The sequence below is a fragment of the Microcebus murinus genome, chromosome 8, assembly GCF_040939455.1.
Source record: "Microcebus murinus isolate Inina chromosome 8, M.murinus_Inina_mat1.0, whole genome shotgun sequence".
Taxonomy (NCBI): Eukaryota; Metazoa; Chordata; class Mammalia; order Primates; family Cheirogaleidae; genus Microcebus; species Microcebus murinus.
Window position 1 is genome coordinate 49,524,613 of NC_134111.1, and position 12,499 is coordinate 49,537,111.

At 41.7% G+C, this 12,499-nt stretch overlaps 1 pseudogene; it reads left to right on the forward strand.

The window, feature by feature from the left end:
* The first annotated feature begins 9,771 nt into the window (after positions 1 to 9,771).
* Positions 9,772 to 11,934, forward strand: LOC142872321 (RNA-binding motif protein, X chromosome-like; annotated as a pseudogene).
* Positions 11,935 to 12,499: the final 565 nt, after the last annotated feature.

A 12,499-nucleotide genomic window follows, 5' to 3' on the forward strand; every position in this document is an offset into this window, starting at 1 on the left:
GTGGTGCAACCCCCTGTTAATTTCATTCACTGAAGCTAGAAAAAAGGTCCCTTGGGACCAGTCCAAGAGATTTAAATGAGGGCTCAGATTTTACATATCTGGGAGAGATATTGGTCTCACATTAAAATCAAGTTAATTAAAAGCCTCCCCAGAGGTCCTACGGTCGCATTAGGCCCTAATAACAACCTTCACCCACCTCGACCTCACGGTCCCTCCAGGGGCCTACCCTCCTCCCCAACTGTGTCCCCTCCTCTGCTCAGCACCTCCCTATACCAACCTACCCTGCCCGAGGGGCCCCCTTCCTCGGCAGAACTAATTCTCTCCTTAGTCAACGCCTCTATCAGGACCATCCGAGAGGCCAATAATTCAGAATATCAGGAATGTTGGGTATGCTACTCCCCTAGGCCTCCCTTCTATGAAGGCGTCGCTACTTTTGGTGAGCCATTATTTACTAATGACACCAGCAGACTCAGATGGGGTCTAGAGACCCATGATGGCCTGACGCTCAGCCAAGTCACAGGCCTAGGTCTTTGCCTTCTTAGCCCAAAAATGCTCCCTCCCACACCCTTAGAAAAAATATGTAATCAGTCAATTACTGTCAACTCCACTTTTCAGTATATTCAGGCATCTAACACCTCCTATTTTGCTTGTTCCTCCGGCCTTACCCCGTATGTAGTCTCTGCAACGTTTCTTGAGCATAGAGAGTATTGTGTATTAGTCATGCTCTTTCCCAGACTCACTGTACATCCTGCTAATGAGTTACTTCAGTTTTAGGAGCGAGGCACCACAATGCCCCGGAAAAAAAGAGAGCCCATCACGGCCATAACACTCGCAGTTGTTCTAGGCCTTGATGCCACAGGGGCTAGAACAGGCATAGCCTCTCTAGTCACCTCCAACCAGCAGTACCTGCAGCTCTCTGCTGCCATCGATAATAATCTCCGAGAGCTACAGCAGGGCCTAAAATATCTCAAAGAATCCCTCGCTTCACTTTCTGAGATAGTGTTGCAAAATAGAAGAGGCCTAGACTTAATATTCCTCCAAGAGAGAGGCTTGTGCGCAACACTCAAAGAAGAATGTTGCTTTTACGCAGACAAAACAGATCTGGTAAAAGATAGCATTGAGAGAGTTAGACAGAGCCTAGAAGATAAAAAAAAAAACGGAGAAAACAAAGTGAGGCATGGTATCAAAATTGGTTTTCCACATCCCCCTGGCTATCCACATTGCTTCCCAATGTCTTGGGGACGTTTGTAGGTTTTTTGTTGCTTCTCACTTTTGGGCCTTGGGCATTCAAAAAACTAACCAACTTTGTCAAGTCGCAGGTAGACGCAGCCACACAAAAATCGGTCTCCGTGTTTTACCAATGGCTAGAACTAAGAGGCTCCAAAAAAGACCTTCATGAAGAGTCTCCCAACACACCCACTGAAGGTCTAAATTTCTCAGACCTTGCCGCAGACATGGAACGCAGTTGGTTCCAAAGGCTGTAGAGACGCCCATGACGGGATTATCGCGATGCCGCGTACCAGGTGCACACCCCCGCCAGCTGTGAGGTAACTCCATGACGGAAATATTGTAGGTCCATGCCCGGGGGCACACTTCATAATCAAAAGTGCCAGAGCTAAATGCCACCTACATAGCCTAAGACAGAGGCCTCACCATCATTTCGATTGCCGGATCTTATATTTGGGGTGCTGGTCGCAGAAGCCCATCGAGTAGCCTAAGACAGGCTCTCCACCAACCTGTATAAATCTCCCTCATATTAATAAAGATAGGGAGAGATGTTGGAGACTAAGACCCTTCACATTCCAACGACTTGCCCTACGCACGGGCCTCCTCGTCCTGGAAAATAGCACCCAGCCCCCCAGCTATAGTTCCAAGAAGAATGCATTCCATGCCATGCTTGCTCCAGGGCATGCTACCTGCAATTGTTCCCAACCCCCTGCCAGGTTGGGGTTGAGTGATCCATCACAAAGAGCTTCCGGTGCCATTGGGATGCTGATTGGGGCTGATTAGCCCACAGGAAAGCCTCATTATTCCCCCATTCTATTTTTCTGTTTCTACTTCCTTGTTTTCTGTATATAAAACCTACTAGAAATCCAAGTAAAGTAGACCTTGACAATCATTCGCTTAGTCTCGTTTCTTTCTCTCGCTCATCTCTTTCAGGCATGGTCCCCCTCGCCCCCGCGAGTAACAAAAGGTCCCGCGGGTCGGGACAGTCTCTGAACTTTTCTAAATATATTCTATAGTCACAGAGGTTCCTCCAGTCAGTTCAGGGATTTTAATACTGAGGTCCCTGGTTTGAACTTCTCTACTCTGATCCATAAGGACTGTGAAAACAAGACAAAACCTCCAGGCTGCCTCACTGTTCTCTTGCATAGCCCTGGGCTGGATTGTCCCTCCAGCTTGGCAGGAGAGGTAAGGGAGTAAATGCAGTAAATGCAATCCTGTCATTCCTCTTCCATTCCAGGGAGAGACAGGATAGTGTATTCAAAGAACATGGACTTTGGAATCAATGGGCCTGAATTTCAACTCTGGTTTTATCGTTTACTAGATGTGGAATCTTGGGCGAAGTCACTTAACCTCTCTGGTTCTCAGTTTCTAATGTGAAGTTAATAATACCTACATGCCACTAACAAAGTAGTTTTTTTGGGAGGCCAAGGTGAGACGAGGCCAGGAGTTCAAGACCAGCCTGGGCAACATAGAGAGACCCTGTCTCTATAAAAAAATAATTAAAAAAAAATTAGTCAGGCGTGCTGGCACAAACCTGTAGTCCCAGCCACTTGGGAGGCTGAGGCCGGAGGATCGCTTGAGCCTGGGTGGTGGAGCTTGCAGTGAGCTACATTAGTGCCACTGCACTCCAAACTGTGGGACAGAGTGAGACCCTGTCTCAAAAAACAAACAAAAAAATACAAAGTTGCTTTGATGATTAGAGATAATGCATAAACTGTCAAGGGAGTTAGAAAGATATGGCAGTCATTCAATAAACGGAAACTACTTTTATTGCTTTGATTATAAGTCCAGAGGGAAGAGTTCTGGACTTAAAGTCAAAGACGTCGGTACCACTGCTGGTCTGCTGCTTACCAGCTGCTGTCATTAGGCAAGTCACAACTTCTCTCTTCTTCCACCCACATAATGGGAATAAACATCCTTGCCATAGTGTTAAGTAGATAGTTAGGATCTCTAGCTCTTCTAGGGACAAGGGTGGTCTGCTTTGGTGCAGTCTCAAGCAATTGCTCCACCTGGGAATGAGGAGAAGGGTGAGCATTCTATTTTGGTGTTGCCCCATCCTTTATCCTATCCCGAGCAACTGCTACATCTGGGGAAGGAGGGAATGCCTTATCAACCTGGGAATCCGCCAGCCCAGGCACGATAGGATTTAGAAAGTGACCTAGAGTAACCTAAGGGTAATTATTATGGCATTAGCTTGACTCTACATTGTGGTTCACCCCCTGTAGGTGGGCCTTTAGAGAGGAAGCTCCTATAGTAGATAGAGTTTTGAGGACACTTGTTTATCATTTGATAACATCCCACAGCTCCTAGAGCCCTCCCCCAGACTGGGCTAGCAAAAGGAAACAATCTGAGAATTCAGAGAGAGAATCAGAGAGTCAGTGAGTGAGGGAATCAGTGAATCAGTGAGTCATTGAATCAGTCAGTGCATCGGTCTGTCTTTCTCCTCTCTTGGAGACATTTTTATTCTACAATAAAGATTGCTCACGTGAAACTGCTTCCTACCTGAGGTTATTCCATCATATTGGCCCTGCTGGTGATTTTTCCAAGCAAGGAGTCAGAAGACCGGGATAATAGTCTAGACTTGACACTTTGGTGTGTCTGGTCATTCTTCGGCCAAGAGCACACCAAGAACTGAGGACAGACTTCCACCCTGACAATAGGATCAAACAAGATATTTGATCATAAATGCTAATGTGCTATAACAAGTTTAAGATATTGTTATTTGATTCGTTAAAGGACACTAATGTTGAAACCGCAAAGGGGTTTCAGTCTAGGTCCTGTTGCTCATTGCACAAAGATCCAATTATTGAGACAACTAGGAATTCCAAGGAAGAAAGGAACTTTTAATAGGACAGATGTCTTATTGGGACAAGCTGCCTTAAATCAGTCTCTCTGACTCATGGAGCTCAAGGGCTTTTAGAGGGGCCACGTGCCTTGGGGCAGGTCGTGGTGTAAGTAAGAGGGCTAAGGCATTGGGGGCAGATTGTGGGGGATGGTGAATCTTGGCCTTAGGAAGTCTGCCTCTTGCAGTTTCCACAACACTTTGTCTTGCAGAAAACCCACCATATCTGGAAAACAACTCAAAAGGTCAAGTAGTTAAGGGAGAAGATTATAAAAAAAATATAGGGGTTATTTAAATTTGTTCATAGAGCCTGTTACACCAACCATTACTGACACAATGGCCTAGTATATTATCTCAATCAAAGATCATAAACTGAATGCCTGTGGATACTTCTATCCAGCCCAGACATATTTATTTGGTCTGTATTATGTTGGCCCACAAACTGTAGTTTAAAATTTAAAAAGATGTTAATTGATCACTGACATTAAAAAAAATGGTTGATTTCATAAAAGAACTCAAGTTTCTAGCTTCTCTTAAAAAATCAAATTTGGCAATACTGGACCCAAGTTCCTAAATGTCCTTAATCAGATGAAGATGAGCAGCATCTAGTCCATTTAGAAGGGGCTCGAGACCTCCAGTTTCCCATGGCCACCACCCTCCCACTTCTCTCATACTCAGCCCAATTCATTCCCTCCATGGACATATGAGTTTGTGACCCCTGGTTGTATCAGTAATACATTTCTGCTAATAATACGTCAACATTTGCAAATGACATTTTATTCATACTAAGGCAGATTCAAGGTTTTTCTGTAATAATATCACTCTCATCTGTTACATTTCAACCCACTTTCTTAAGAAAGCATTTGAGTCACAGTTATCAAGCTGAGAATTTTATTGCATAATCCTAGATATGTTCCAGGTGTGTGTCTTCCCAGTGAAAATCATTTGTTAACTGTGTCCTGGGGGAAAGAGAATTTACATTAACATGAAACAGAGCTCTTCTCTTGTTTCCAGGAGCAACTTCCAGAAGTAAGGAATGATGTGTTATCAAGCCCTTTGTAAGTCCCTGAAAGCCCCTTGACACTTTGTGACCTTTAGACAAGAGCCCTTCCACAATCACCTCTTAACATCACTCCATGCATCCTGCTTTAACAACATGATTGACATTGTCCCATGATATAGAAAAGGGGGCAAGGAGAAATAAATTGCCTGAGATGGCAAATGTCCTCCTCTCTATTGCCCAAAACCGTATAGAAACTCCACCAACTTCTTCCATATTCTGAGGAGGTAATTCAGTACAGCTCATGGGTTTCCTTCTCTCCACAATATCAAGGAGGAAGAAAACAGCCAAACAAGCAAGTCAATTGGGCATCAGAAGGTCAATAGTGTCCATACTGCACTAATTACTGGCCCTACCAGTACCTTTCATCTTCAAAGGACTCACAAGTAATAATTAACTCAAGCACTCATCACCTAAAATTAGGCACCTGCAAAGTTGCTAGAAGGACTCAGCTACTAGAAGACAGTTGAAAGAGGTAGACCTACACAGATTCTTTTATCTGCAAAAACCAGATAGGTAACCTACCTTGGGTAATAGAGGTTTTAGGTAAAAATATATGTGTTAATAAAAATGATGGAAATGTCAAAGAAATGCAAGGGCATGAGTACAATTTGGGGCCTTGTTATTGAATTTGTTTACTGGGAAGATTGTACCCAGCTCTAGAGATTCCCTTTGGCAGAGCTGCAAAAACAATTCAATGAAGAAAGGATAATCTTTTCAGCATGTGGTGCTGGAACAATTGGATATCCATATGCAAAAGAAATGGACTTGAGCATATAACTCACACCTTATACAAAATTAACTCAAAATGGATCACACATAAAACTATAAAACTTCTGGAAGAAAATCTGCATGACCTTTAGTTTGGTGATATTTTTAGATACAATACCAAAAGTATGGCTCATGAAAAAATTACTAGATTGACCTTTAACAAAATTTAGCACTTTTTTTGCTCTGTGATTTACACTAAGAAAATGAAAAAAACAAGCCAAAAACTGGAGGGAAAATATGTGTAAGTCACATATCTAGTAAGGATAAACAAAAATAAACAACTCAATTAAAAAATGTGCAAAAGATCTGAACAGACACTTTACCAAGTAAGATATATGGATGGCACACAAGCATATGAAAAGATGTTCAACAGCATTTGTCATTAAGGAAATGCAAATTAAAACCACAATTAGATAGCACTACATACCTAATAGAATGATTAAAATCCAAAATACCAAATGCTGATGAGAATGTAGAGCAATGGGAATGCTTACTTATTGCTGGTGGGAAAGCAAAAAAAGTACAGCTACTTTGGAAGACAGTTTGGCAGTTTCTTATAAAGTTAAACACAAACTTAATCATACATCCCAGCAAATGTACTTCTAGGTATCCACCCAAGTGAATTGAAAACTTATGTTCATACAAAAACCTATTCATGATTATTTATAGTAGTTTTACTGATAGTTACCAAAAACTGGAAGTAACCACCTGTCCTTCAACAGGTGAATGGAAAAACAAATTATAGTACATCCATACAATGGAATACTATTCTGTAATAACAAGGAATGAGCCAAGCTGGGTGTGGTGGTGGGTACAATCTAGAGGTGTGTGCAGTTTTTGCAGGAAACAAATTCAATAACAAGGCCCAAAATTGTACTGATGCTTTTGCAATTCTTTCACATTTCCATCAACTTTATTAACACATATATTTTTGCCTAAAACAATACTAGGGAGGCTGAAGCAGGAGGATCTCTCGAGCCCTGAAGTTTGAGGCCATGCCCCAGGCCAGTAGGGACAACATGGAGAGATCACTTCAGTAAAAAACAAACAAACAAAAAGGAAGTGAGCTATTGAGTCACACAGTATGCATGAATCTTTTTTTTTTTTTTTTTTTTTGACAGAGTCTCACTCTGTTGCCCAGGCTAGAGTGCCATGGTATCAGCCTAGCTCACAGCAACCTCTAACTCCTGGGCTCAAGCAATCCTCCTGCCTCAGCCTCCCAAATAGCTGGGACTACAAGCATGTGCCACCATGCTCCGCTAACTTTTTCTGTATATTTTTAGTTGGCCAATTAATTTCTTTCTATTTTTAGTAAAGATGGGGTCTTACTCTTGTTCAGGCTGGTTTTGAACTCCTGACCCTGAGCGATCCACCTGCCTTGGCCTCCCAGAGTGCTAGGATTATAGGCGTGAGCCACCGCGCCCAGCCTGCATGAATCTTAAATGCATTTTGCTAAGTGAAAGAAATCAAACCCAAAAGTCTACATATTGTGTGATTTTATTCATGGGACATTCTGGAAAATGCAAAACTATAATAATGGAAGACACATTAGTAGTTGCTTGGGTTAAAGGGTTAACCCAGGGGAATTTTTAGGGTGCTGGAACTGTTCTTTATGGTAGTGGGGTGGTAGATACATGCATTTATAAAAACCCATAGAATTGTACATCACAAAGAGTACATTTTAATGTGCACAAATTAAAAGAAAATCAACCATATATCAAAGATCCCAGGATCGAATACAGACTGTGAGTTGAATCCAAATGTATCACAAAGGTGAAGATAAGTTTGAAAAAATAAATAAATGAACCAAGCATGATGGCTCATGCCTATAATCCTAGCACTCTAGGAGGGTGAGGTGAGAGGATTGCTTGAGGTCAGAAGTTTAAGATCAGCCTGAGCAAGAGCAAGACGGTGTCTCTACTAAAAATAGAAAAAAATAGCCAGGTGTAGTGGTACAAGCCTGTAGATCCAGCTGCTCAGGAGGCTGAGGCAGGGGGATCACTTGAGCCCAGGAGTTTGAGGTTTCTGTGAGCTAGTCTGACACCATGGCACTCTACCCCAGATGACAGAGTAAGACTCTGTCGAAAAGAAAAGAAAGAAAGAAAGGACAGAAAGAAGGAAGGAAGGAAAGAAAAGAAAGAAGAAAAAGAAAGAAAAAAAGAAATAAATGGTAAGTAATGGGAGCTAGATTTCTCACTGCCAAAGAAAGAAGTTACAAATAAGCAAAGGGCAAATGCTAAAATGAACCTTGTGGTATAGTAGAGTCATAGAAAGTATGAATTCATGTTTAGTTTAATAGATATACAGATAGATACAAAAATAATTATAGATATGTGTGTATACAAGGATCAGTATATATATATATATATGCATACACACATTTTCTAGCTCTGTCTCCTGAGAGAAACAATGACATGCTAGTAGCCATGAGCACACCCAGTGCCCACATCTTGGCTTCTAAATACCATTCCTCAATCAAAGAAAACAGTGCTCCTTAAAGAAATGACTATTTCTAGGGTAGAACAGGAAAAATATAACATGAGCCTAGAGCATCTTCTAGTGCCAAAAAGTACAGAAGTACTCAAAAACCACTAGGAGAGTTGCACAACAATGTGAATATACTTAATACTACTGAACTCTATGATTAAAAATAATTAAGATGGTAAATTTTATGTATATGTATACAATTTTTTTCAAAAGCATGAGGATCTGTCAAAAGGATACAGAAGCCAACCTAAAAAGGACTTCCAGTGGCTCCCACTATGTAAAGCCAGTACAATTTAGCAACAAAATTTTGCATTCCCACCAGCAATAAGTAACACACTATTAACCAAAGTACAAAATAAATATCCATGAGTCCTTATGGATATAAATAAGTGATTTAATAAATAAATAAGAAATGATAAAACTCCTTACAGAAGAATTGGAAATAATTTATTTATTTTTTAAATTTCAGAATATTAAGAGGGTACAAATGTTTTTGTTACATGGATAGCTTTTGCAATGCTTGAGTCACAGCTATAAGTGTGCCCATCACCTGAATAGTGTTCCATGTACCAGTTAGGTAGGTTTTTGCCCCTCCCCTCTTCCCCCCTCCCCGATAGATTTCCAATGAGTTTTACTTCCCTCTGAGCATATATGTGTTCATTGTTTAGTTCCAATTTAATACATGTGGTGTTTGTTTTTCCATTCTTGAGATACTTCTCAAGATATTTCTCAAGATAACCGTCTCCAGTTCCATCCAAATTGTTGCAAAAGGCATTAATTCATCCCTTTTATAGCTGAGTAGTACTCTGTGGTATACATATACCACAGAATTCCAAATACTTTATACATATAATGCCCTTCCAGGAGGAAGAGCTTAATTCCATTTCTCCACTTTACCTCCCAAATCCTTGAGGAAGGCTAGACATAGTGATTTGTTTCCATAGGGAAAGGGGAAAATAGTAACTTTACTATTAAAGAAGACAACACCAAACAAATGATCAAGGTTAACATCACCAGTAATAAGCCATGTTAATAACACAAACTCCTGATATGATGTGATGAGAGTGGTGTTTTACCTCTGTAGTATTCCTCCCCAAAATCCATAACCCCAGTCCAATCATGAGAAAAACAATAGACATATCCAAAGAGAGGTATATTTTTTAAAATGCCTGAGCAGAGCTCTTTGAAACTGTCAAGGTCATGAAAAACAGGAAAGATTACGGCACTGTCACAAACCAGAGAAGACAAAGGAAACGTTAACAACTAACTGCCAGGTAGGATCCTAGATTGAATCCTGGAACAGAAAAAGAAGATTAGAATGTAGCCTGTGATCACTCAGGGAAACCTGAAGGCATGTTCTCGGAAGATTGAGAAAAGCAGCAAAATGGTGAAAGCAGATTGACCTGGGAAACTGTTCATAGGGGGCCTCAATACTGAGACCAGTGAAAAGGCTCTGGAAGTAGTATCTGGGAAATATGGCTGCATTCCTTGAAGAAGGATCAAGAAACTAATAAGTCCAGAGGCGTTGTGTTTATTACTTTCAAGAGCCCTACAGGGCCGGGCACAGTGGCTCACGTCTGTAATCCTAGCACTCTGGGAGGCCGAGGCAGGAGGATCATTTGAGCTCAGGAGTTTGAGACCAGCCTGAGCAAGAGTGAGACGCCGTCTCTACTAAAAATGGAAAGAAATTAGCTGGACAACTAAAAATACACAGAAAAAATTAGCTGGGCATGGTGGCGCTTGCCTGTAGTCCCAGTTACTCAGGAGGCTGAGGCAGGAGGATCACTTGAGCCCAGGAGTTTGAGGTTGCTGTGAGCTAGGCTGATGCCATGGCACTCTATTCCAGGCAACAGAGTGAGACTCTGTCTAAAAAAAAAAAAAGAAAAAAGAGCCCAGCAGATGCTAAGGATGCTGCTAAAGATATGAATGGAAAGTCTTTGGATGGAAAAGCAATTAAAGTAGAGCAAGCCAACAAACCATCTTTTGAAAGTCGTAGTAGACCACTTCCTCCAAGAAACAGAGGCCCTCCAAGAGGTCCGAGATGTGGAAGAGGAGGAAGTGGAGGAGTAAGAGGGTGTCCCTCACGTGGAGGACACTTGGATGATGTTGGATATACTCTTAATGTCAACATGAGTTCTTCCTGGGGACCCTTTCCAGTTAAAAGAAGCCCATCTTCAAGAAGTGGAGGTCCTGCTCCTAAAAGATCTGCTCCTTCTGCTCCACCAAGAAACAGTAGTGAGGCTGGGTGTGGTGGCTCATGCCTGTAATCCTAGCACTCTGGGAGGCTGAAGTGGGAGGACTGCTCAAGGTCAGGAGTTCAAGACCAGCCTGAGCAAAAGTGAAACCCCATCTCTACTAAAAATAGAAAGAAATGAGCTGGACAACTAAAAATATATAGAAAAAATTAGCCAGGCATGGTGGCACATGCCTGTAGTCCCAGCTACTCAGGAGGCTAAGGCAGAAGGATTGCTTGAGCCTAGGAATTTGAGGTTGCTGTGAGCTAGCTTGATGTCAGGGTCTAGTCCAGCCAACAGAGCAAGATTCTGTCTGAAAGGAAAGAAAGAAAGAAAGAAAGAAAAAAGGAAAGAAAGAAAGAAAGAAAGAAAGAAAGAAAGAAAGAAAGAAAGAAAGAAAGAAAGAAAGAAAGAAAGAAAGAAAGAAAGAAAGAGAGAGTAGTGGAATGGGAAGACAAGGTCCAGTATCATGTGGAAGAGAAAATTATGGAGGTGCTCCATGCAGAGAGCCAGAGCCAGAGAGATGACTATATGTCACCAAGAGATGATAGTTATGCAGCTAAAAAAAGTTACTCAAGCAGCCGGGCGCGGTGGCTCACGCCTGTAATCCTAGCTCTCTGGGAGGCTGAGGCAGGCGGATTGCTCGAGGTCAGGAGTTCGAAACCAGCCTGAGCAAGAGCGAGACCCTGTCTCTACTATAAATAGAAAGAAATTAATTGGCCAACTAATATATATATATAGAAAAAATTAGCCGGGCATGGTGGCACATGCCTGTAGTCCCAGCTACTTGGGAGGCTGAGGCAGGAGGATTGCTTGAGCCAGGAGTTTGAGGTTGCTGTGAGCTAGGCTGACGCCACGGCACTCACTCTAGCCTGGGCAACAAAGCGAGACTCTGTCTCAAAAAAAAAAAAAAAAAAAGTTACTCAAGCAGAGATTATCCAAGTTCCTGAGACACCAAGGATCAAGGATTATGCTCCACCACGTAGAGATTATACCGTGATTATAGCCATTCTAGTTCTCGGGACGAACATTCCTCTAGAGGATATAATGATCGTGATGGCTACAGTGGAGGCCAGGATAGGGATTATTCTGAACATGCAAGTGGAGGCTCTTATAGAGGTGGATATGAGAGTTATGGAAGGTCCTGTGGTGCACCACCTGCACATGGGCCCCAGCTGACTTATGATTGAAGCAGTTGTTATGATGATTATAACAGTACACGAGATGGATATGGTGGAAGTCAGGAGAGTTACTCAACCAGCAGAAGTCATATCTATCCCAGTGGTTGTGAGCGTGCTGGCAGACAAGAATGAGGGCTTCCACCTTCTATGGATAGGGTTCATCCCACTCCTTGTGAATCCTATAGTAGCTCCAGTTGTGGGGCTTCCAGAGGAGGTCGTGGGAGAAGAGGATCTTCTGATCTGAAAGAGGAGACCGAAACAGATATTAAAAATAACATTAAGTTGGGTACCAAGCTTTCTTTGCAAATAAAAAATTAAAATATTACTTTCCCAATGTTACCTGATTACCATTAAAGAAATAACTCAGTTTTGGGGGAAGGGGCAGACACTAACTTTCCCACCATGAATTTCTTTGGCTCCTTAAGAAAAGTTAAGAAAAGTTACTTTGTTAAAAGTAATTGCATAATTGTTATGTTAATTGAAAACTAGAGGTTACCTTTTTAGATGTAATGTCTATATTGTTAAAATTTTCAGAGTAAAAATTTGCATGAAATGCCAAAAAAAAAGAACATTAGTGGGAAAATTTGTGAAATTTGAGTAAAGTTTAGAGTTTAGTTAATAATGCACAAATGTTTGTTTCTTGGTTTTAACAATGTACCATGATTCATGTAAGATGTTAACAATAGGAGAAACTGGG